A 24,963-nucleotide genomic window follows, 5' to 3' on the forward strand; every position below is an offset into this window, starting at 1 on the left:
GAGAATCCTGCGGCACTGAACAGTGAGGTAGTCCCTTTGATATTTGTCATAGCTTCCTGAAGTGATGTTTTTATGCCCGGAGTTAGATTTGTCACCAACTTTCATCTTGTTGGTTATTTGGAGCAAAGAATTTAGTTTTGGCCAATGGGTTGAAGTGTAATCTAATGGGACGTCTGTGAATCAAGTGTGAATGTCCCCACTTCTGGGCAAAATATGTTATTGACTTGGAGGGTTTCCCTTGTACAGTGCATGATTCCATAAAGCCAGCATTTTGTGGCTATTAGTCCACACGGCAGCGTGCGTTGAAGCTTCAACGCTTCTGCCCATTCACTTTGAATGGAGCGATGTCACACTTTGCCGAACTGCATTGTGGGAGCGTCGCTTCGCTTTTCGTTGCTCGCTTCAAAAGTTGAGCAGTGTTCAACTTTTGAAGCTTCATATCATACAGGACTGTCTCAGAAAATTAGAATATTGTGATAAAGTTCTTTATTTTCTGTAATGCAATTAAAAAAACAAAAATGTCATACATTCTGGATTCATTACAAATCAACTGAAATATTGCAAGCCTTTTATTATTTTAATATTGCTGATTATGGCATACAGCTTAAGAAAACTCAAATATCCTATCTCTAAATATTAGAATATCATGAAAAAGTATACTAGTAGGGTGTTCAACGAATCACTTGAATCGTCTAATTAACTCGAAACACCTGCAAGGGTTTCCTGAGCCTTGAAAAACACTCAGCTTGGTTCAGTAAACTAAATCACAAGTATGGGGAAGACTGCTGATCTGACTGCTGTCCAGAGGACCGTCATTGACACCCTCCATCAGGAGGGTAAGACACAAAAAGAAATTTCTCAAAGAGCAAGCTGTTCACAGAGTGCAGTTTCAAAGCACATCCACAAAAAGTCTGTTGGAAGGGGGAAATGTGGCAGGAAACGCTGCACAACCAAGAGAGATGACCGCAGCCTTAACAGCATTGTGAAGAAGAGTCGCTTCCAGAATTTGGGGGAGCTTCAAAGACAGTGGACTGAAGCTGGAGTCCAGGTATCAAAAGTCACTGTTCACAGACGTGTCCGGGAAATGGGCTACAATAGCCGTATTCCCATGGTCAAGCCACTTCTGAACTCAAGACAACGGAAGAGGCGTCTGACTTGGGCTAAGGAAAAGAAGCACTGGACAGTTGCACAGTGGTCCAAAGTCCTCTTTTCAGACGAAAGCAAGTTTTGTATTTCATTTGGAAGTCAAGGCGCCAGAGTCTGGAGAAAGGCTGGAGAGGAGCAAAATCCAAGTTGCTTGAAATCCAGTGTGAAGTTCCCACAGTCAGCGATGGTTTGGGGAGCCATGTCAGCTGCTGGTGTTGGTCCACTGTGTTTCATCAAGCCCAGAGTAAATGCAGCTGTGTACCAAGAGATTTTAGAGCACTACATGCTTCCGTCTGCTGAAAAGCTCTATGGAGATGAGGAATTCATTTTCCAGCATGATCTGGCACCTGCCCACAGTGCCAAAACCACCAGTAACTGGTGTACTGACCATGGCATTACTGTCCTCGATTGGCCTGCAAATTCCCCTGACCTGAACCCCATAGAGAATATGTGGGGTATTGTGAAGAAGAAGCTGAAAGACACCAGACCCAACAATGCTAATGAGCTAAAGGCCGCTATTGAAGCATCCTGGGCATCCATAACACCTCAGCAATGCCACAGGCTGATTGCCTCCATGCCACGCCGCATTGATGCAGTAATCCGTGCAAAAGGATTCCCAACCAAGTACTGAGTGCATTAATGGACATTTTCAAATGTTTGATTGTGTTTTGCTGTTATAAATCTTTTTTTTTTACTTGGTCTGAGGAACTATTCTAATTTTTTGAGATAGGATTTTTGAGTTTTCTTAAGCTGTATGCCATAATCAGCAATATTAAAATAATAAAAGGCTTGCAATATTTCAGTTGATTTGTAATGAATCCAGAATGTATGACATTTTTGTTTTTTTAATTGCATTACAGAAAATAAAGAACTTTATCACAATATTCTAATTTTCTGAGACAGTCCTGTATGCCAGTACAAGCTCTAGCCAATCAAACCCCGTGCTTGGGTGTCCGGGGCGGTAGATTCATGTGATTGGTTGTTGGTCGAGCTTCAGACACGCCCGCCGGCAAGCTTCAACGCACGCCACCGTGTGGACGCTGCGTTAGGGGAACTGCAGCTAAGGCTTTTAGCTTTTTAGTTGCCACATTCAGCAGCTTTGACGCCAAATTAGTCAAAAAGACCATTAACATTTTGTAAGACTATAGAAGGACATAGGCATGACAAGGACATAGGCACTGGGTCAGTCAGAATTTCAGCAAAAAATCAAAGACTTTCAGCAAAAGATCTAAATGGAGAGAACGCAATGGGTTGGCCAGGAAGAAGCTAATTAAAAAAGAGAGACTTTGTTTGGTCCAGCTTGACTAGAGGCAGATGTCTAGAAATGGTGCAGATAAAAGAAGTAGAAAATTGGATGTCAAGTAGAACATTTCATAATTTGATATCCTTGCCTTGAAGTAAACATGGAGGTAATTGGTTGGGTGATGATGCATAACACAGGATCCTTAATGTACTTGTCACTGCCAACAGGGTGGCCGGCACAATGCACCTGCTTTAGCTGTGATAACCCAAACTTTAAAATGTTGTTTTCACATGCAAAATAAATTACTTTAAATGATAGAGTCCGAGCAGCCAAGGAGAAAACTGATGAAGTCATGTTGCTGTCCAAAAAGAGATGGTAGCAGAAGGTGCTCAAATGGGAGAAAGAACAGGACATGATCTGTGAAAGCTTGGCTCAGTTAAGACAACCCTCTGTGCTGGCTCATGCACATGACTGCTGGTTTGAATGTACTGCTGTGCAATAATTAGTATTACAAAATATCACGATTATTCAAATGAGCAGTATTTTCTTTATGTTGATTTCAATAAATGTTGCCTGGATTTAAAGTGAAGGTACAAGAGCAAAGGAGAAAATGTGAAACAAATCATAATGTATGTACTGAATATATATGCTTTCCCTAAAATTATGCAGTTAAATATGTATACTTAGAAATATAAACTTGAGTGCTTTACTGGTGATGCTTGGATCTTTAAGTTCTTAACTCAAAAGAAATGTAGTGGCAGTTATTGAAGGAGGACATAGCTTTTAACTTGTACTTCTCTCCACATTAGTGTATTCTGAATGGTTGTGTATTTGTCATAGAGCATTTATAGTGATGATCATAAGGTACGTCAAGAAGAACCACAAACAGGAAACTGGCAGCGGTGGATTCTGGGAGCTGGTCACCTCAGTGGGATTCCCCTGCTCTCCAAAGGGAACCATAACTGTATCCCTCTCTTCAGTAGATCGAAGAAGCCATGTCTGTTTCCTTACTCTCTTATTTTAGCTCCTGAGCTGAGTGCATTTCTCTAACCTGTCTCTCCTTTATGCCTCTGCTCTCTTTTGCTGCTCCTCTATCTCACCACTCTGGCCTTAACACCATGACAACTTAATACTCTTTCACTCGTTACATATGTTTCCCCCTCACTGGACTACTGACCTGGGAAAGACATGGACGGCTGTCACCCTGACAGAGTTGTGAAAGCTGCTTTTCAATAACAGCTTTGGAAGATGGTAAAAAGAAGGATGCTATACAGTAGGGAGGGCTTGAGGTTTTTTCGGACCATCACACTTATCAAGATGAGTAGAGCTACTGAAGGGTGTCAATAGAGATGCAAATGATGAAGACTTTATTGAGCCCCTTTCCATTAAAGACCCAAATAGTTTATAGTTAATACCAGCTCACAGTGAGACTATAGTAACCACATTTTAATCAAGCTGCACAGCAAGGAATTAATGGATTTATCGTTAAGCTTATGAAATGTCAGACAGTGACAAATGTCCATCATAGCTCCATTTAGCCCCAAGTGATGTCTTCCAATTATCTTCAGGAAAGATATGAAACAATGAGAGGCTATGGCAAGCACATTTTTACATTTTGACTTATATAATAACAGTCTTAAACAGTCTCAAAATAACATTCAAGAAAAAATAAAATGAATCTTTGGTTTCTAATAAATGAAAAGAACTGAAGCCAAAGGGCAATTAATCTAATCTTAATCTCCGCCTACCAGCACCTGTAAAATGTTCTAGGTTCAATATTGTATTCCATTGCTGTAATCCTTACAGAGACCTAAATGTAAAGGACTGTTGGGGAGTAACAATAGTTTATCTACCCAGTACTTCTATATTCCTGCCTTCAGCGCTGGTTGCCAATATAATAATAATAATAATAGCTTAGATTTATATAGCGCCTTTCGTGGGACCCAAGGTCGCTTTACAGAGATAAACAGGAGTAAAAACAAAAACAAGAGGTAGTCAGACAAACAGTCAGACAGAAAAAACAACAAATAGATTAGGGGCCGAAGGCCTTGGCAAACAGATGGGACTTGAGGGCCCTTTTGAAGGCAATTTTGGGGTGAAGTGTCTTGCCTAGGGACACAGCGACATGCTGAGTGCAGTGGGACTCGAACTTGCTACCCCCTGATTCGAAGTCCAGCACTCTATCCACTGAGCCACAGCCGCCCACTTGATGTGGAAGTGGAAGGAAAGGGTGGAGTCAAAGTTGACAATATATAATATAGTTGGGGAGCGCAGGTTAAAGTACAGATACTAAATCTGGACAACTCATTCAGACAACAAGACGTTGTTGGTTGTAAGAGCAGTTAACAATCTTTAGAACAACCTTTGGAGAAACGGTCCAAATACAAGAAACAATTACAATTCATCAAAGCTGCTCTATATGTCACACATACATTACAATGTAGGGTTTATGCTGACAATAGCTGGGCACAGCTACGTGACACACCAATCCATCCACCTTAAGAGGGTAATAGATGGATGGATCATGAATCATGCTGTTTAAGGTCTTGAGGGGCCAGAGGCGAGGACATTTTGGACAAGCGACCAGTCAATCACATGGCTGACATTATTTCCCAAGATCAATCAAAATGAAGTGAGCAGTCTCCAATACTTCAATTGAAAAACAGGATGCAACAGATTAGCATACCAATGCAAAACCTGCACTGCATGTTCATTGGAAAATCACCTTAAGGGTGCTTAAGTGCCCTTCAAATCCAACTATCCTTCTCTTCATGATGCTGATTTGAGAAAACCATCTGTTACTTCTCTATCCTCCACACACTGTGAATAATGTGAAGGGGAAAAACATAATAAAGCTTAATCTGCTTGCCTCTCCATCGAAAGCACTGAGTAACATTTAGCACTGTCAAAAGATTTAGAGAGAAAGCAGATGGCCAGAGACATCAGTACAGATGGGCAAGATGAACTCTGTTTGAGGCCAGTGTGTCCGAAAGAGGGGCAAAGAGAGATTCAGCAAATGATTCAGACAGCAAGAACAGAAACACATACAGAAGCAATTATCTAGAAAGTGTTATAAGCAAATTATGCAATAAAAATAAAAAAGTCAACGTACTGACACGACTCCATGTGTTATCATGCAAAGCTTGCCAAATCCTTTCACGTAGATTATTAGAGAAAAGTGGTGAAACAATAGTGAATCTCTGTCGCTTCATTTTGACACACACCAGCATGCACTAGCTCATATTGGATCTACTCCTGTATATTATTCTGACTAAAATGTATTTGAGTTTCTATGATATAATGAAATCCTTGAACAAAAAGAAAGAGGTGTGGACTCGAATCATGTATTTGATGACTTGACTTGAGAACATAAAACAAGACTTGCAGCTTGACTTGGACTTTACCACAGATGACGCTACATTTTTCTTGGATTTAAGCCTTTTGATTGGAAAATACTTCCCCAACACCAAAGATGATTATATATATTTAAAAAAAATATAGCCACATACTTATTTTTTTAATCAACACATGTTACCGCTATTCGTTAGACATCCCAGATTTAATCTATGAACCAATCTGACAGCATCCAATCAAATGTCAGGATCACTGGTCGTCTGCTGGAAAAAATATACCTAAAATCATTTCATACTGGTACTAATTGCATCAAGCTAAATGTGTCTGAATCTGTGAAGAGCAAATGTAAGACTTGTTGAAGCTCAAAGTTTAGGACTCTGGGGCCTGATTGTAAAGACATACAGCAAAACAGTTACTTGGAGAGATGGCTGAGCAAATGTACATAATCACCGTTTGTAGTGTTGTGTGAAGATGGAATAAATAGCCCGGGTGTTGTATTATGTATTTCCCCCTTGTTTCTCCTCTCCTAATTGCCGGTTTGTACTACCAGTCTTTGTTTTCTGTTATTCTCTCACTATCCACTTTGTTACCATTTCTTCTGTTGCCTATTTCATCCACATCCTACAGTATGAATACCAGAATAAACAGTTAAGCGTGCTAATACAAGAGCCTGTGTTATATACTGCGACAGTGTTCCCATACTCTAAACTATAACCCACAGTCACCACAAAACCCAGCATAATCTGATTTTAATCTCCCTCTGAACATTATGAATACATTACAGCTGAATTCGTCCAGACCGTGGTTGTGGTATATGGTTCTAAAATAAATAGCCTTCTTCCTCTGTTCCCATACTTCAGGCTATCCCTCAGAGACTCTACAGAGCTCGGAGCTTTTTTTCCCATCATGATAGTGCCTGAATAACTACTGCTAGTTGACCTCTGTTCCATACTGTCAGTGTCCCTCATGCACAATGCTCCCATGAGTCACACATCTGGCAACAAAGCATGGAAAACTGGAAACTATATGTGTGTCGATGGTTGCTAAATTCCACCTTACTGCTAATAGAGCCATACAACACAGTGAAACTGCTCAACTGAGGCATACTATAAATGCATACTTTTTTGACAATTAGGAGCTGAACTTAGTATTATTTTCATGATCCATTCATCTCATTTGATGTATTGACTTATCATTAAATACTGAAAACTGCTCATTACATTTAGCAGAATCCTAGTCAGCAGGACTTCCTGTTGTTGCAGTTTTATGTTGTTCTATGCAACGACAGCAATTGTTGAGCACTATTGCTTTACTTGAACTTTTGAATGTATTGATTGTGTAAATCACAGTTGTACAGTTGCCAGTGATGGCGCAAGATAATTACGACTCATGTCTAGAATAAGAAAATTGCTACCCTATGTTGAGCCCTGTTGCGTGTTTGTTATGTATTTTAGACATATCATCTTTCCATGTAAGGCAAGGCGTCACTAACTCTTAGACATAAACAGGCACAAACACCATAACATGGGCTGACTATTGTTCCACTATCTGACAGAAGAAGGAGAGCGCACAGAGAGGGTGACTGTGACGGAGGAAAATGTTTGTGTTTATGTGCGTTTAGTAAGACAGAGATGAGGGCTACGGCAACACATGTCACATCAGGAAGCCTGATTATCCATCAAGGATTACACTTTAATCAATCTAAAGCACTAGTCCCTGTCTGTGAATGTGCTAATCCCATCAAAAGCAGGGCTATTTCTGCTTGTCAGTAATGCTCTTTCCATTCGCCGCCATGCCTAACACTTCACAAAGCTGTATGTCAAGAGTCAAACGGGCTGTGGCTTTGGAGACGTCGCACCCCCCCCCTCCCTGAGCAGCACTGCATTTAATCCACCAACAATTCATTCAATTTCAAGATGCTGCAGAGAGGATTTTCTCGTTGGCGAGGCAAAGTACATTTTAATGTTGACAGCGACAAGAAAAATTGCATTTACGTCTTTAGCGATTATTTGTGGCTGCCATGGTAATAAGCGTCGTACTTTTTACCTGTCATTTTAACTGAAGAACAGAATATTGTTAAACCATGACTTGACTCATTCATTATTTATTGAACAGTAACACTAATTGATGAGAGTAATCAATTAATCATTTAAGTAATTTAATTATTAGACATGGGAAACATCTTCTAGTAGCTTCTCAAGAACAGACTTTTCTTCTTCCTCTCTGCTTTGTATCATTGTATACTTCATTGATATGGGATTTCAAACTGTTGTCTGGACCAAAGATCTAAAGATGTCACTTGCGACATTTCTTGATTTTTAGACTTTTGATCTGCTTTAGTCATTGTTTGTTTGTGTGTATGTGCTAACAAGCACATGCAGAAAGTGTTTTTATGCTCACACTAATCACTAATCTAGCAATATCCATGTGACCACCTACCTACCCACCCACTCAGACACACATCTTAAATGCACTGTCATGGTATCTTGATAACTGACTTATCGTGGTCATTTTAGGCCCTATGCCACACACACATACAGAACACTGTTTCCAAATGATGAAACTCAAAAGCACAATAATCCTTTTATTTAATCAGAAATACATCAGGAAGTGGAACATGTGAATGTTGGAACGGAAGAAAAACACAGTATTGAACCAACATAAACTACACTACTAGTGTGCCTGTGTGTATCTGTGTCTTTGATGAAACCCCCCACCCTTTTATCTCTCCTCTTAGCCTCACTTTCACAAATCCCAGATGAATGGATGGATAGAAAGAGGGAGGGGGTGGATAGGGAAAAAGAGGGAGAGATTTGAAAGGGAAAGAGGAGTCACTAAGGGATATGCACGTAACAAGGAATACACAGCTTATGAGCATTCAGGATAAAAATAACCTAAGAGCAAGGAAGAGACTTTTTTTTCGTGCAGACCTCTTTCCATCCATTTGTGCATGCGTGCATGTGTGTCGAACATGTGCATGGTGTTGAAGCTCAGACAGAGGATGGAGGAGAGAACTATGTTTGCAGCTTGGGTAAAGGAGAGGGAATAAACACACATAGTGTACATATACTGTCTGACACCATAAATCTACTGGTACATCAAAGACACAGAGGTTGTCAAGATAGCCTTCGCTTCGCACAGTAAACAAACAGATGGCCACCTACGATGATGTGCCAGATAAGAGTGCAGAAGAGCAAGAAGCTGAGATAAAGACATGACAGGACTGGACCAAACAGACATACTAAACACAACCCATCTTCTTAATCCTGTTGACTAAAATTAGGTTTCAGGTTAGTTATTTCATTCCATTTTAAACCACAGTTGGCATGTCTCACTGAAATGGTTCAGGACAAATCTGGGGCTCTGGGTTGTGGCCAAATTGCCGCATTGCATAGAGAGCTGTGAAGCGGCTTAGTCAGTTGTAGACAATGCACAGCGGTGGCATCATGACACAGAAAAACAAAGCGTCAGTGGGTCACTTTTGGTTTGTATTTGTACCACAATGCAGGCTGACTTTAGCTCTTGGGAGAAAGCATTACCACACAGCAGGAACAAAGTGTGATGTACTCACGCCTCATAGCATTAAAAGCCTTTTTTTTTTCTTTTTCCTTGTTTTTCTGTTGACAGGTGCAATATACAGTGCATTCTGTAGCATTTAGATAGGGACTTTTATTCTGCAATTTCAATATCTTGATGTCAATTAATATGTATTTATAGTTCCTTCAATAAGCATAAATACGTAACAGTCTGCTACTGATAGTACATCTTTACCCTTACCATGACAATCTGAAACATTCATTACTCTTAATATAATACACAATGACAGCCGACCAAGTAGTCTTATTTGAAAAGGAAAGCCTTCTGTCACTGCACAATTTGCGGTACAACCAGATTTTGGCAGTGTGGAAGCTCATTTGTTCCGAGGCTGGGCCTGGCCTCAGACGAGAGTTTCATTAAGACCCTAATGTTGCTAAGGAAATATGACTGCGGTACAATGAAATGTCCCCAGAAGAGTGAGTGTACTCGTGCTACAGAAACCCTCATTTAAGATGCCAATTATATCCAGGGTGCAGATTGTGCTCTCTCACTCACTCCCCTTCCACCCATCACCGCTGCCTCCTCTCACCGTTTTCTCCTCTTGCTTTTTTCTTCTCCATTTTATCCTCTATCTTTTCTCTCTCTCTCTCCTTCCCTTCCTCCATCTCTCTGCATCTGATTTGCTGGATAGGAATAGAGCCTCAGTGTTTCAGGAACCCACTACTGACTGATAGAAATATCTGATTTGGAGGGGAGACATGCAGGCAGAAGGATAGATAGCGGGGGAAACATGGCCTCTGGAATGTTCTGCTGACATTTTCTCTCTTCTTCTCAAACTCATTCATTCCATTAATGTTTCTCTACCAGGCCTCGCTATAGCTGACAGTGGAGACATGAGCTGAAAGAAGGTTTCTGTCTCCCTTTCTCCCAACCTCCCTTCCTCCACTAGTCCTACTCAATGCTTTTTTTTCAAAAAAAAACTTCCCTTACTTCTCACCCTAACTCACACCTTTCTTGCCTACATTCATTCATTTCCTCCTCCTTAGAATCAAGCACAAGATCCCCCCTCTGTTACTTTATTGTCATTATGTCCATTCCTCAGATGCTGCAAAGAATACTCCACAGGATCCTATCTGTCCAGCAAAAAGCATCTAGCAGCAAGATGAAAGGCACGCAGCACTGACTCAAAATTAGGGGCTATCTGTTATCTGATTGGCTGACATGGAGAGCTGTCTGTGGATTTTAGTTACCGGGGAGAACATGGAGATAATGGCACTGTGTCAGCAACTTCTCGAGCTGCAGGGGCAAGAAGAAGATAGAAGAAGAAAGGCTGGCCGGTCAAATAGAAGTATGTCTTGTCACAGTATTTGTATAATTGAATGTTAGCCTTTATTCTTCATAACTTCACTCTAGGATTTATATTGTAAACAGTATATACAGGAGCTGTAAACATCACTGACAACATACATAAACTATCTATGCGAAAATCTTCAAAGACTAACTTCTTCCCCATGAGTCATTATTGTTATAATTATACTGCCACTGTCTAAAAACAACTTAGTGACTCATAAACAGAGGAAATCATCTAATGGACTTTAAACAAACACTGTTCGAGGGTCTGCTCAAAAAGTGTCGTTGGAGCTACAGTATGAAACGGTCACAGGGAAGCGATGTCGTCCCAACTTTACTAGTGCATTAATACAATTTCCTAGTGGGAAAACAAATATTTAAATGGAGCGCATTAACTCAAATAGTTTAGTAGTTATGTCACATAGTCACAATACTAACACAGTTTATTCACCGTAATAGTGATCTATTAATTTCCTTCATTTGTTATCAATATTGTCAAACATGTTAAAAGGAATATATCTAAAACTAGTTTTGCAACATCAATATTATACTTCAGAAGCTATATTTCAGAATGACAGATGGCTTTAGACAGCGGGCCCTGATGGACATTGAGAAGATGGAAGACTGCCTGATGATACAATCTTGCTGATTGGAGTCATTCATGGTGGGTGTGCCAGTTCAAGTGCTGCAATCTAGTCTGATTGTGTCACATTGACACCTGTGCCTTCCCTCTCTCCCTCCTCTTATGCCTCTGACTCTGGAGTATCTGTGAATAATAATGATGCACAGGATGCAGCTCAGGCCAGGATATGCAAATACATCTGGAGGGGGACCGCTTTGTCAACCCACTTCAACATAATCATTCTTGAAATGCACACCTCAAAGGATCAACTCCTGAATTAGAACACAGTCATAGATTTTGCTTTTCATCTTTTGCCAGATTGTCTAATGTTGCAACAGTGACAGGTTTCTACTGATTTCAAGCCATTTTTGTTTCTATATCTGCCACTTACCTGTTGCCTTCCAGCTGTGTGTGTTCTGCCTGCCAAGTCTGCTGTGTTTGTTTGCCTGATCCTGACGGCCTGTCACCAAGTGTTACCATAAAATGCCTTTTTACTAACACTCGGATAAATTGCCTGCTGCCATAAGAACCCAGTTCTGAACCAATACCCTTTTATATGAAAACACCCAAAACAATGTATTAGTCCATTTGTACTGTATAAGAGAGACATTTATGCCAACAACTGCAGTTACAAACGGTTATTTGACACAGCTGGTAAATGTAAATATATTTCCAATTTGTGCTTGATTAACGTATGTTTCGTTATTACAGAATTACATACCCAAAATTAAATGTGGTGGCTCCAACCTGTATTTCCTGAACATTAAATCAGTACACACTGGGAACTCTGTGGATATGTGTATCTACATTTGATGAATGCAGAAGTGCAATGATTGGGAAATTAGTGTTTTAGAAGCTGCAACAAGAAGCTGTGAGACACTGAAATACACACACAGGCCGTTTCTCAATGTCGAGTAAACCTGCTGCAGAGCCACTATTTCAAGTATACTACGTCATTGAGTGGTGCCGAAGGACTGTTATTGTGCATGTAAATGCATGTTAAATGCCCAGCATTCGGCGCCACTCGATGACGTGGTATACTTGAAATAGTGGCTCTGCAGCAGTTATACTCAACATTGAGAAACGGCCACACACTCACAGGTGAAGGAGCAGACAAGGTTCAGGGCTCATTAAATCCCGGTCAGGCAGCAGCTCCACTGAGGCCAAACACCCTGCAACTCACCCGAACAAGGTTCCTGAGGCACACACGCACCTCTAGAAGCTCATAACCTGGCAACTTACAAGCAGCTGTATGTGCATGTCTGTGTGTGTGTATGTTCCCCCACACTGCTGCAGTGTGCTTTCACTCTCTCACACCGCAGGCACAGAGACAGTCATAAGCAGCGGCAAGGCATTCATCTGTTGATCTACATTCCTGAGTTTCATGCAACCCATTAGTGCAAGCCATCTCACCAAAGTTAGTTTGAAAGATGGGAAGAACATCAAACAAGCCTTGCACACTCACATGAAAACGAGCGCACTTCCCAACTCTGAGAAAATCTTGTCTCCTTTTTCTCCCCTTTCATCTTTGTCTCATCTCTGCCTCTCTTCATGCTTTTCTTTTATTCCATCATCTTAAATGTGTGTGCTTTAGCCTCTGATAAAGCAATACCTCTCTTAAAAACAACAGTGTGAATGTGCGTGTGAACAACTTTTCTTTAGCTTGCAGATCGGAGACATGCTTTCTCTATTTGACCATTATTTTTCTTATAAAAAGTCTGTGTGCAGCGTGTTTTCATCAAAACATTCACACTGCTGAGAAAAAAATGTGCCCTACTCCTTCAGGATGTCATCCTTACAATTTTCATGCAATATCAATTGCTGGCCAGATATTCGCCATAAGTTGACATTGGCATACAACTGAAATAAGTTACACTTTTATACAACTTAGTGCTGCATCCAAAAAAGATTTACATTTTCAATTGATCTGCCTTACAATCAATACTTTGTCCAACTGTCTGAAACCCTAACAATATTTAGTTTTAAATTACGTAAAACAGAGAAAAACACAAAATCTTCAACAATAAAATCCCTCAGACTTTCCACTGTTGTACAGCAGCCAGCAAGACAATGGATTCCTCTATACCAGTGTTTCTCAAACTTTTTCATACCAAGGACCACTTAACCAATAAAAACAACACTCGCGGACCACCTAACTCCACAAATATCCAAAAACACATCGTTTTTCAATGTAACAACGAGACGCCGTTACTAGAGCTCACGTGGACATGTGGATATAATCATTGTACTGTGTGGGGTATATTGACGACAATTTCCCTGTTCCCCATGTATGTTGTAGCAGATTGTGTGCACCTGGTGCCCTGTGTTGTCTCCTCCCTCCTCAACTGTGTCTAATTGCTCCCCCCCCACCTGTGTCTTGTTATTCTGTATTTAGGTGCTGTGTCTTGAGAGGCTGGGAGTGGGTGTGAGATCTTTGTGGCTGCAGGATGTGTTCACGGAGAACAGCAGGATTGAGGCTGTGAACTATGTGCACATGATTTTAATAAATGCCCATGTCGGGTTATATTTTTGGACGTTCTGCCTCTGCCTCCTTGCTTGGTCGGGCCACGGTCAGTCTCACATTCAAGAACAGATTACAAATCGCCTGAAAATGGTACAAACAAGTGACAACATGTGTGATGAAGGTGTTGCGCTGGGCTATACCATGCGATCGAAAGTGAAACTTAAGCTATCACATATGTGTGGTTTACCTCATACTCTCCTTCCCACTCATTTTCTTTTATGATATCATAACTTAGTACTTTTTTTAAACATATGTAATATTAAGCTGTCTGTGGCTCTTTCCTGCTGTAACGATGCAAATGTACCCTCTGTGGGACTAATAAAGGTATTCTGATTCTGATGCTGTCAGGAAGAGCATATTATTGAGACAATGCAGGTATAAAGCAACATTGAGTGTATGTTTGCATTTCTGGTAACAATCACACATGGAACAGACCTATAATGTGGATGCAGAGTATGTACAGTGCTGATAATTGAAGTCTTGGGAAAAACAGGAATGTTTTTAAACTCCAACAGTAAGACAGCATGGGAAAAAATATTTACAAAAAGTGTGCATAAATACATGGTGGAGCAATAAAAGTGCATTACACATTTCCATGATGTAGGTATATGTCAAGTGTGAATTAAGAACTGAACTCAAGTCTGCAAAGGTAACCAGACTCCCTCAAAAATCCAAAGAAGAAGAACACCACACTGTATCCACACTCTATATATTTATACACACAAATATACACTCAAAGAATCACACACACAACCTTGCCCCACCATCACACATATTACTACTTGCGTCCGTAAATACAGAGCCAGCAACACATTGACACAGAGCCCTCTTTTTACCCCCATATATGCATACGCACACTCAATAAGTATTTGACTTTTCGCAGGGAGTGGTCACTTCCAACAACACTTGGACAGGAAGTTCTTTCCTCCTGCAGCCAGCCAATTAAAACACAGCGTTTGGTGGTGGAGGTTCCATTAGGAAGTCCCAGCTCCCCTGTGCACTCTCAGCTCCTCACACGACAGCCTCTGTTTTTTCCTGCCTGTCAATGCCAGGAACCCATTACGGAGCAGTGGTGGGGTTATAACGCAGGGGAACAATGTAAGGATGGACCTGGCCATTGTTCCTGACCGTTGTTAGTTGAGAGATGTCCGGTTGTGAGACTTTATTTCTGGCTGAGGTGAAGAGGAGGAACTTGTTTTAAACTCTACCTGAAGACATGGTTGTTGCCTCAATGTAAACTGCATCTGACCCTTATTCTTTAAGGTTCATACCAGGGTTAAGTAATGTTTTCATCTTTTGGTAGGGCAGTCTTTGATGTTAAGAGTTGTTTTTTTTGTGCTATCAAAGAAACGTTGGTATCCAAGCTTTTGCTGCCACCAGATACTGTTTTAACAATTTGAATCATACTATGAGTTGGAAGTCGAAATAAAGCTGTATTATACACACTAATTGGTCAAAGTTAATCACAGAAACATGAACAACTACTAAAACAGTATTCTGTAGTTGTTCACTTCCACACCAGAAGCTACAGCACAAGGGAAAGCCTTATTGTTCCTCTGATCTCCATTGTGCCCCTTTCTATGAACTGCAGCCCACCTCGATGACCCTTGTCCAGCTAAACTCACCCACTCACACATCATCCATGGAAACTCTACACACAAAAACACACGCACTATTGTTGATCTTAGAAACAATGCACCCTGCACAGCATAACCCACTCGCATAAGATCAGAAGTGCCGATTTTTAACAGGAGCAAAGTAGGTAAACATTAAAAGCATTGTCATCCGAAAGGCTAACTTGAGAAATCACTCACAAGAAAATAGGAGATGATCTTTTGAAGAATCCATAGAATAAATGAAGTCTTTGGAATTTCTTCCTCATCAATGTTCAACACAACAAAAGGGACACTATAAAAGCAGTTGCAATAAAACTGAAATAAAAAGTGTTTTACTCACTGTTAGCCCATCTGCTATGCTCCACTATGGCCTTTGAAGAGATGCATCTGGTTGGTTATATATTCTGCATAAAGCTTTATCATCTAGTGGTTGACGTTGTGATGGGGATCAATAGGAATAACACAACTAAGCCTGTGTGATGAAAAGATTCTACATCAAGTATCATGACTCATTTGTTTTAAATACTACAAAAGGTGTATGTGATGAAAGCTCTTTGACAGATCAGCAAGATTGTTTTTTTGCAACTTGTGCTGTCACTTAAAAGGCTCATTTAAGAGAATTTAGTGCCATTTTCTGTACTTTTGTGAAATGAAAAAATGAAATCAATCTCAACCTTCACAGTAGACCGGCTATACAATTTGGACAGATAATGCTGAGTATTCGTCAGTCATTTGTTCATGTAAAGGTCCCATGTCATGGCCATTTCTACTGATCATAATTCCATTGTTGAGGTATACTAAAATAGATTTATATTGTGCAATTTTACAAACTCACAATGGTTTCTCATACAGCATCTCTGTATAGTATGTGTATTCACTCTCTGTCCGAAACGGCTTTTTGGAGCTCCTGCCCCCCCTCCCTGTGAGCTCAGGCCGTCTGCGAGATAGCAAGACACAGCGAAACCCCGCCCGAAACCAGCCCGAGCACACAAACACCTGCAGCCTGGCTGGGAGTTTGTGTGTGCGCTCACACACAGACTCACAGCCTTGCCGTGTCCCGCCGTCTCAGGCGGAGAAATCGGCGGAGAAAGCTGAGAAAAGATTGAGTGTGTGTGTGAGGCTCTGCGCTACGTCACTATACCCAAACACGTCACTGTACCCAGGAAGAAAAAGAGAAATCTCCAACGAGGCGTTCTGGGGCAGCATAGACAGCTTTTTTCTGTGTTAGAGTTGTACTCGCTACAGGGTGTACTCAGGGGCGGTGCCAGGGCGCCAAAGCACCCCATAAGCACCCCCAAGAAATATGTTTTTTGTTTTTTTCGAAAATTATTATTATTATTTTTATTAAATTAAATAAGAACAAATTATTGATGACATCAATACAAATGTGAAACAAACACATTTTTGACCAAAAACATAAAGCCAACACAGGTGATATGATTAGGCCAATGGCCAGCACCCATTCGATTTTTGACCTACCCATAAGCTAAATTACTTTGTGACACTTGAGTGACATCCTGTTAGCTAGAGCGCCAAATTATTTGCTAACAGCAAAGTGAAAAATTGATCGTTTTTTAGTCCTTTAACCGCGTCCACGTGTGGACACTCAATCAAAACCACCTGAAAGCGAGAGGGATTCTGCACATAATAGCCTAGCCTTGTGAGTATTTTTTAATAGGGGAGTGATTTGTAAAATATCTATAAAGAAATAGAAAATCTGTTGACAGTTCTGTTTCATATGGGTGTTGAGAGATGTATCCATAGATCTCTTAATGTTGCTCTCAAAGTGCACCAGATTGATGCTTTTAACTTCAATATTTAAAAATCTTCCCGGGGGAGCATGCCCCCACTAGAGGAGGTGAGGACCCTCCTAGAGGAGGTGAAGTCCACCCCCCATTTGGAAAAATAGCACTTTACCCCTGCTTACACCTATATGCCGTGAGCTGATTATCGAGCCTCATTGTAACAGTCGCGGGTACACTGTGTATTTGCGTGGGGATTGTTGCAGTAGAAAATTCCACTGTAGCGACCGGTGCATTAATGGGAAACCCTAAATGTTTGAGCACCCTCTATGAAACGTCAAGCTACCCCACAGCACCCCCTAGAGAAAATCTCTGGCGCCGCCACTGGGTGTACTTTGAGGGTTTTTGACTCTGCAGACCGTTTACATGCATAAAAAGCTACATAACACACAAGGTAGGGCTGAACGATGAATCGAATTTTAATCGAAATCGTGATTTGAAATGATGCAATTATCAATGAGCAAAGCCTGCAATTTCTTTTTAATAAAAAAAAATGTTGATCTTCTTGTGTGTCAGTTATCCACACCAATCAGAAATGCTGTGCTCCACATGTAGTCATTGTTAACCAATCAGAAGTGGCACATGATAGTGATAGGTGATAGACAGATTGATCCAATCACCTGCCAAGTATCTTTGAAATACCTTTCCAAATGGCTTCCAATGGAGCTTTCCTAGATGGTTTGGTGAAACAAACCATCTGAGTCAGGTTAGTAATGCTCCATCAAATGTTTTACATCTATTACAGGGTGAATCTTAAACTGAAGCTTGACTTTAAAGCAACCCAACCCAAGTTTAGTTATTTCACTCGTAGCTCGGGCTGCGGGGGTGCTAGAGACGGGAGCACGTTGATACGACCTTCCTAGCCGGAGATATGGCCGCATTTTACAATAAACTTCCGTTGGGTCGCTTAAAAACCAATATTGCAAATCAAATCGCAATATCTGTCCGAAAAATCGCAATTAGATTATTTCCCCAAATCGTGCAGCCCTAACACAAGGGGACGTGTAACAACCAGAAAAGCATGACATGGGACCTTCAAATTACACTGAACTTAATGACTTAAAAAGGTTTGCCAAGAAAATCAAAACAATAGAGCAGTGAGCACAGAGTCTGTAGTAGGACTGTGCCATGCTCATATCTTAGCCAGCTGACATTCCTATAAACAGAATAGTGCTTTCAGGGCAAAGACAGAAATGTGCCTACACTGGCAGTGACTTCAATGCTGGCTGTGTTACAGAGAATTGGTTGAATCAACCTCAGTCTGAACAAGAGCATGGTGCTCCAAATGTAACACAGCATTAAACACGCTTCTTATAGGAACCACAGTGGAGACTCCTATACTGATTATATCCGGGTCTAGTGTGTCCGGTTATTATACCCATCTTGACTTTATTTGTATCTTTTCTGTGGCAGATGACTCTAACCTAACCTAGATAACCATGACCCTAACCCCCCTAGGTTCCACCGGGTCCGTCTGCGCCGTGTTACGGCCGCGTTACGGCTGAAGCGCGGCGTTCACAACGATCACAGCGATCACAGCTACTCTAGTTAATGGGTGCTATTCCACTGGAACTGGTCTATTTTCGACGCGACACGAGGGGTTGCATAGCGCTGGGCAGGAAGTGGAACGCTCAGAGCATCCAGTCAATTCCCAAAATAAACACATTTTGCAGACCTTATCCCTCCGTAGTCTTTTACGTAGGAGAATAAATGCCAGCGTTCTCCTCCGGTTTACAGGCACTGTGTAAATTATATATAGAATAATTATGATGATGAATGCATTTTTTACCACTAAAATACAGCAAGTCAGCAACACATCTTTGATTCATGTAATTTATAACTGGACTATTACAATTATTATTAACTTTGTCTGCACAAAAGTAGCCTGTCAAGGAAATATGCCCAAATCAACAAAAACTGCGAGCTGGCACGCAAGACGCTCCACTTCTGAAACGCGCCCTGTTGGGTATGACGCTGGAGGAGGTCGGACGAAAACCGTGGCGCAGCCCTTAACCCTAACCCATAACCCAGGGGTCGGCAACCCGCTGCTCTCGAGCCGCATGCGGCTCTTTAAGCCCTCTGCTCTGGCTCCCTTGAGCTTAGAAAAAATAAGAAGGAAATCAAATAAAAGTATTTGTAGGACTATTTACATTTTATTACACGGTTGAAAATGTTTCGTATCTTGTATTTTGAGGTGATACTGTGACACATAAATAAAAAACAAAACGGTTTTAATTAAACTATGCGTCACATCCTGCTACGGTCCCGCGCCAGCACCTGACCCCCGGCTCGATAAGCGAACTATGGATAAATCAAAGAAAATAAAAGTATCGGAGGAACACAGAGGGTTTAATTCTGCGTGGTTATATGCTTTCAGAGCAAACGATGCTTACCGGTATATTGATATGTAGAGAGAAGTTGGCAAAGGTGCTGCAGCCTTTACGTATCGAGGAGAAAAACGGAAGAGGAAGACAGCTGACGATCTTCAGTCATAATTCAATCAGTTAACTCTTTTTAGGGTGCAGCTATATGTTTTATTTATTTCAAAGTGGGTCCATTTTTATTGTATTTCTTTTCCTTCAAATGTGCAGAGGACTCCCCAAGTTTTCTTTTTTATTCTCCTTATAAGACTTCTTTGTTTCTTATTAGAGGTTAACAGTTTTAGATAATGTAATAAATAATAAATGCAAAAATACTGTAGTTTTTGTCTATGATATAACAATAAATATAACTTTATAAGCTATCAAGCTATCAAATATGTTTTGCGGCTCCAGACAAAAAAAATTGTTGGAAAAGGGGGCAAAAGGGCTCTTTTGGTCAAAAAGGTTGCTGACCCCTGCCCAACCCAAAGGCACGAGTGCTGTATATCTGCATACTCTTTAAGGTAAGTTTAGTTGAACACTTTCATTAAATACATACATTTCTCATTTTAAACTTTATTTCAGACATATGAACCATTTGAAGAAAGTTTAAAGAAAAAGCTATACGATTAATTGCATTTAAACTAGATGGAAATACATTTGTTCTGACTGGAGTTAGATAATCCAATAATTCAGACTACATTGAGAATTTCTCCTGTCAGTTCTCACCTAAGTTTTAAGCCACCTGAGGCCCACAGTGCCACTTCATCTGAACTTCTGCAAAGTCCCACAGTTCCCTGAAGTGGTGCACTGGTGTAGGCTGTGGGAAGCTGTAGTGCGCAGAGCAGATGTGCTGCTGGCACCGAGCAGACACACACCTCCAGCACGGTGTGAACTCTCCCTTCTGCTGACAGTGATAGGAGGGAGCACACCTGTAGCTTTGGGATACCAATATGGTGAGAGAGAGAGCTGTGAAAGCATGGCACAGCTGAGGCATAGAGTGTCAACACAGAATGAGATTAGTAGTGCTATCCCTAGGCGTTAGCTCAGCTGGTGTGTGTCTGTGAGCCTGCTGACTCCTGGCTCTCATGTATCTGTGTGTTCCCAGTGAGGGGTTTTTGGCTTCTTTGACTGACACTCACTGAGAGTTTAGGGAGTCCCTCTCCCTCCCACAGCACAGCAAAGAAGCCCTAAGCTCCCAAACCCAGGCTCTGCAACTTGTTCCATGAAAGAACATCTTTTTTTTTGTTGCAAAACTAGAATTACTGTGAAGATAAACTTTTAAAAAACCCAACCTCGTGTTGTCCCTCCATGGCTAGATTGAAGCACACTTGCAAGTAGGACTTTCCGAAAGCTCAGACCATAACAGTTTTTTTCTTTTTCAAGGTGTGTTTTGTCTTAGCAGTGGGTTTTTTGGTTCATTAAGGCCACGGTTACACAGAGACGAAAACGAAAACGCACCTTAGTCGATATCAAAAAAGTCTTCCGTCCACACGGAATCGGCTCAAGAAACGTGTCCGTCCACACGAGACCGCTCGACCCGCTGGAGACGCTGTATAGTACATGCAGGGCCTGTAAGTGGCGCTGTACTTCCGCCACAAAATACACCAAAAGCAGTGAAGAAAATCCCCCGAGCATGGTTGCCATGGTTGCCTGGTTGCCCTTCTGTTTATTCTCCGCGGTGGATTTAGCAACATGTAGTTCATGTAACTCTTCATGTCTACTTGTTGCTGATGGTTGTGGTAGAGGAGCTGTAGATTTTGCACTAACATCTGTAGCATGGTCAGTAGCGTCTGGAGCACGAAAGCAACCCTGTGATCCGCCATTGTTGTTGCTGTTGGCAAAACACATCAGCAATGATGTGACGCGGGGGTGAGCAGCAGAAGTGGGGAGAGGCGGGGCTATGGCGTCATCGTTATCAGGAAATTATCGTATAGGACGTACACACGGAACCGTTTGGCCCCCCAGAGCGTTTCATCTGCAGATCTACCGACCTTGGGAGCCGTTATCGTTAAGGCCTCGTGTGGACGAACCGTCCATTCAATAGAGAACTGTAGCGGATACAAACCATTTTGTCTCCGTGTAAACGTGGCCTAAGAATACTCATAGTAATTAACTAAGCACACACATTTGTGCCCCAACACATTCCCGCTGTGTGGGCCAACAGAGGTATTTACAGGTTCAGATGGCTTTAGGAGAAGTCAGTGGAAGTGAAAGTCTGGAGAAAACGAACCACATGGGAGCACCAGGCACTCGGCCAGTCCAGACAGAGCACAGCCTGGCATCGACTAGCACCGGCCAACTTCACACACGCTCACACACACGCCATGAACATTACTGCCATCTTGCTTTCTGAGAAAACAACCTGCAGCATACGGCGCCAGGCACATCACTACAAAGTCTGAGTGAAGGAAACGTGTCGTGTGCCATGTGGTTTGTGTTGTTACTGACAACTAACTTGAGATTACTAATTCGAATAGTAACATGACAATCACACAACCATAGCAGTGTGTGTGTATTCAGGCTGGGTATGATGGCGTAGCATGTGAACAGAGTGTTCTGTGCTTTACTCTGTATCAGAGCAGCCATCCCAAGATGCTCACTGGAGTGGCTACATATTCTGGGTGGGCCCAGTGCGCGTGTGTGTGTGTGTGTGTGTGTGTGTGTGTGTGTGTGTGTGTGTGTGTGTGTGTGTGTGTGTGTGTGTGTGTGTGTGTGTGTGTGTGTGTGTGTGTGTGTGTGTGTGTGTGTGTGTGTGTGTGTGTGTGTGTGTGTGTGTGTGTGTGTGTGTGTGTGTGTGTGTGTGTTTGTGTGTCTGTTTCTGTGCTTCAATTCACTTTACATCAGATTAAGCTGCTAAGCCTTTACTATACAGTTCTACCCAAGGCTTGGTCCCTAATAGACTGGTTTCCACTGCTGGACCAAACTGAACTACTTCCTGACAATTAGTTTAAACCAGATAATCATTGTTTTCCTTCTGTAGGTGATTAAACAATTATGCTTTGAGTCTTCAGTGAAGTCCAACCCTTTGTTAAATGTGATCTGTTCTCTATTTTACTATATATTTCATCTTTTACCAGCAAATATAAAAAACAGAAATGCCAAAAACATATCTCCAAAATCAGGGGTTCACTTTAGTTTGAAATGTCAGCCTAAGGGGGAGATAAAGTTCATCGACAATTGTTATGGAGATAGGGTGACCCACTGTTTAGAAAATGTGTGTTTAGAGAATCCTATGAGATTTGGGATTTTTTTTAAAAGCTGTCCATAACCTTGAATATTCATGATGTATATGCTAAAAATGTGTCTGCCCGTCTGTTATCATTTCTTGAAGAGTTGACATTTCACAGATACATGCTTTCATCAGACAATTCTTATTTGCAAATTGCATATCATGGCAAGGTTACAGTGAATGCATCTAGCAGCCACCAGCATGAGAGCTGGTATGAGTCACCTCTCTGCACCTCCAAGAAAATCACACTGACACACAAACACATATTCAAAATAAACACACAAACAGTGGGAGACTACGCTAATGCGAGTCTGCCAGATCTTTAAGGGCAGTGAGTGTGTGTGTTTTTGTGTTTGTAAGAATTACAACGTGGCCTTTAACCTGAGCAGGGATGCAGAGTTCCTAATGTCAGTGAATGCAGCATAAAACACACACTCATACACATTGTGAAACCCTGTAAACACATGTAACAGGAACACTTTGCCTTTTTAATGTTGTGTAGCTGCGGCTATCCAACCAACCATGGACAATGCTCTGTGGCAGGCGGGCAGAGCAGTGACCAAGACTAACTGAGAATACATGCACACCATAAAAGAGCAGAGATAGAGAGAGACAGCGAGGTTTTGCCATAAACAGAGAGAGAGAAATGGAGGAATTGCAAGAGAAGCAAAGATGCGGAGTGAATGCTTGCACATCGCTAGGATGCAACCATGCAAAAGTTGCAAATGAAACCCTCTAAACAACAACCATCACTCCCTATTTCCTCTAGCTCCATCCACTGACTGGTTAGCATGCATTCTACTGTATGTGTGTGTTTAAACATATGAATGTGCACCAGCTGAAAGACATTAGTCAGGCCAGAAGGGAATTTACCTAAAAAAAATGCCTCGGAGAAGGGATCAACGGTATAAGAGACGTCAAAGACAAACAGACAGATAATGATATCCCCTTTGTCATTATGTTTGTAAGCATGTGCACAAATATGTACGTGCATGCCTCCCGGCATCTGATTACCACGCAGACACAAGAATATACGAATAATAAACATTATCAGCTCGCAGAGAGAAAAAGGATAACAGCGTGGCTGGCTTGTATATAAATGTGTGCTGGTTTGAAAATGTTGATTCAACTCAATAAGGACATTTAAATGAACTGCACTGAGACAGAGATAAGAAAATAGAGCACAACTTATTTGACATTGTGAAATAAAAAGAAGAGCAGAGAATGAATGAATATAATAACTTACAAAACATACTTCATGACAATAGAGTAAATAGGAGAGGATGAGAAAGGAGGTACACAAGAACTAGAGAAAGAGTGAGTGCAAACCAGAAAATAGCAAAAAGTGCAGAGCACATCTATCCGTGTCTTACCTCTGCAGCTGCGTGTGGTATCCTTTGGGACAAAAAAAAAACGTATTGGGGAGAAAACTTAAGCTTCAAAAGCACCACTACAGATTCCCACTGTCTGGCTCTTTCCAAAGTGATACACATATATTTATATCTATCAGGCAAACTCTTCAGTCCACTGGGACAGTATGATATCTACCTGCGTGGGTTTGTGTAAATGTATCCTGGATGGTGATGAATAGTGGTGAGTGAAAGGAGAGTACTACGTTAGAGGGCAGACAGACCGGCTGAAACAAGAGAGCGGAGAGTAGAGAGCAGACTGAGTAGGATGCGAGAGTTACCGCTTCCCAACATCAGAGCGGCTGGGCTGGATACACCCACATCGTCAGCATGCATCAGATGGGAGTTGCTCAGATGCTCTAAAGTATGCAGAGAGAAGGGGCGAGAGAGAGAGAGAGAGAGAGAGAGAGAGAGAGAGAGAGAGAGAGAGAGAGAGAGAGAGAGAGAGAGAGAGAGAGAGAGAGAAGGGAGGTAGAAATCCTCCTGATCTGATATGCACATATGCATGTGAGGTTATGCACACTTGCATACACTCATACAGGATCTCATTAACCCGCTTTTACTGGCAGATTTGAGGCACCCTCTCTGGACTCCAAAGAGCCTGTGTGAGATGTCAGCCGTGGCGCTCTGTGAAAATAAATACTGTGTCTTATAGGAGAGGAGAGCAATAACAGTCTTTGTGGCAAAAAAGCCCTTAGTAAGTTAAAGAGCTTAAAAAGTTAATTAACTTTGGAAAATACTGGATATTGTCACGCCTTCCGGGTTCTA

General features: G+C 41.5%; 1 protein-coding gene across 2 annotated transcripts in view; it reads right to left on the minus strand.

Moving 5' to 3' along the window:
• kank4 (KN motif and ankyrin repeat domains 4) overlaps positions 1 to 24,963 on the minus strand; it is a 77,115-nt gene that overhangs the window by 49,957 nt on the left and 2,195 nt on the right. The window contains exon 1 of one of the 2 annotated variants that reach the window (XM_079653538.1): positions 24,160 to 24,517. The exons of the other annotated variant lie outside the window; for it this stretch is intronic. The gene's annotated coding sequence lies outside the window, so the exon portion shown is untranslated. Of the gene's footprint in view, positions 1 to 24,159; positions 24,518 to 24,963 lie in introns of those variants that run through there. 2 annotated transcript variants of the gene reach the window in all.

Source organism: Notothenia rossii, assembly GCF_949606895.1.
Source record: "Notothenia rossii genome assembly, chromosome: 1".
Classification (NCBI taxonomy): Eukaryota; Metazoa; Chordata; class Actinopteri; order Perciformes; family Nototheniidae; genus Notothenia; species Notothenia rossii.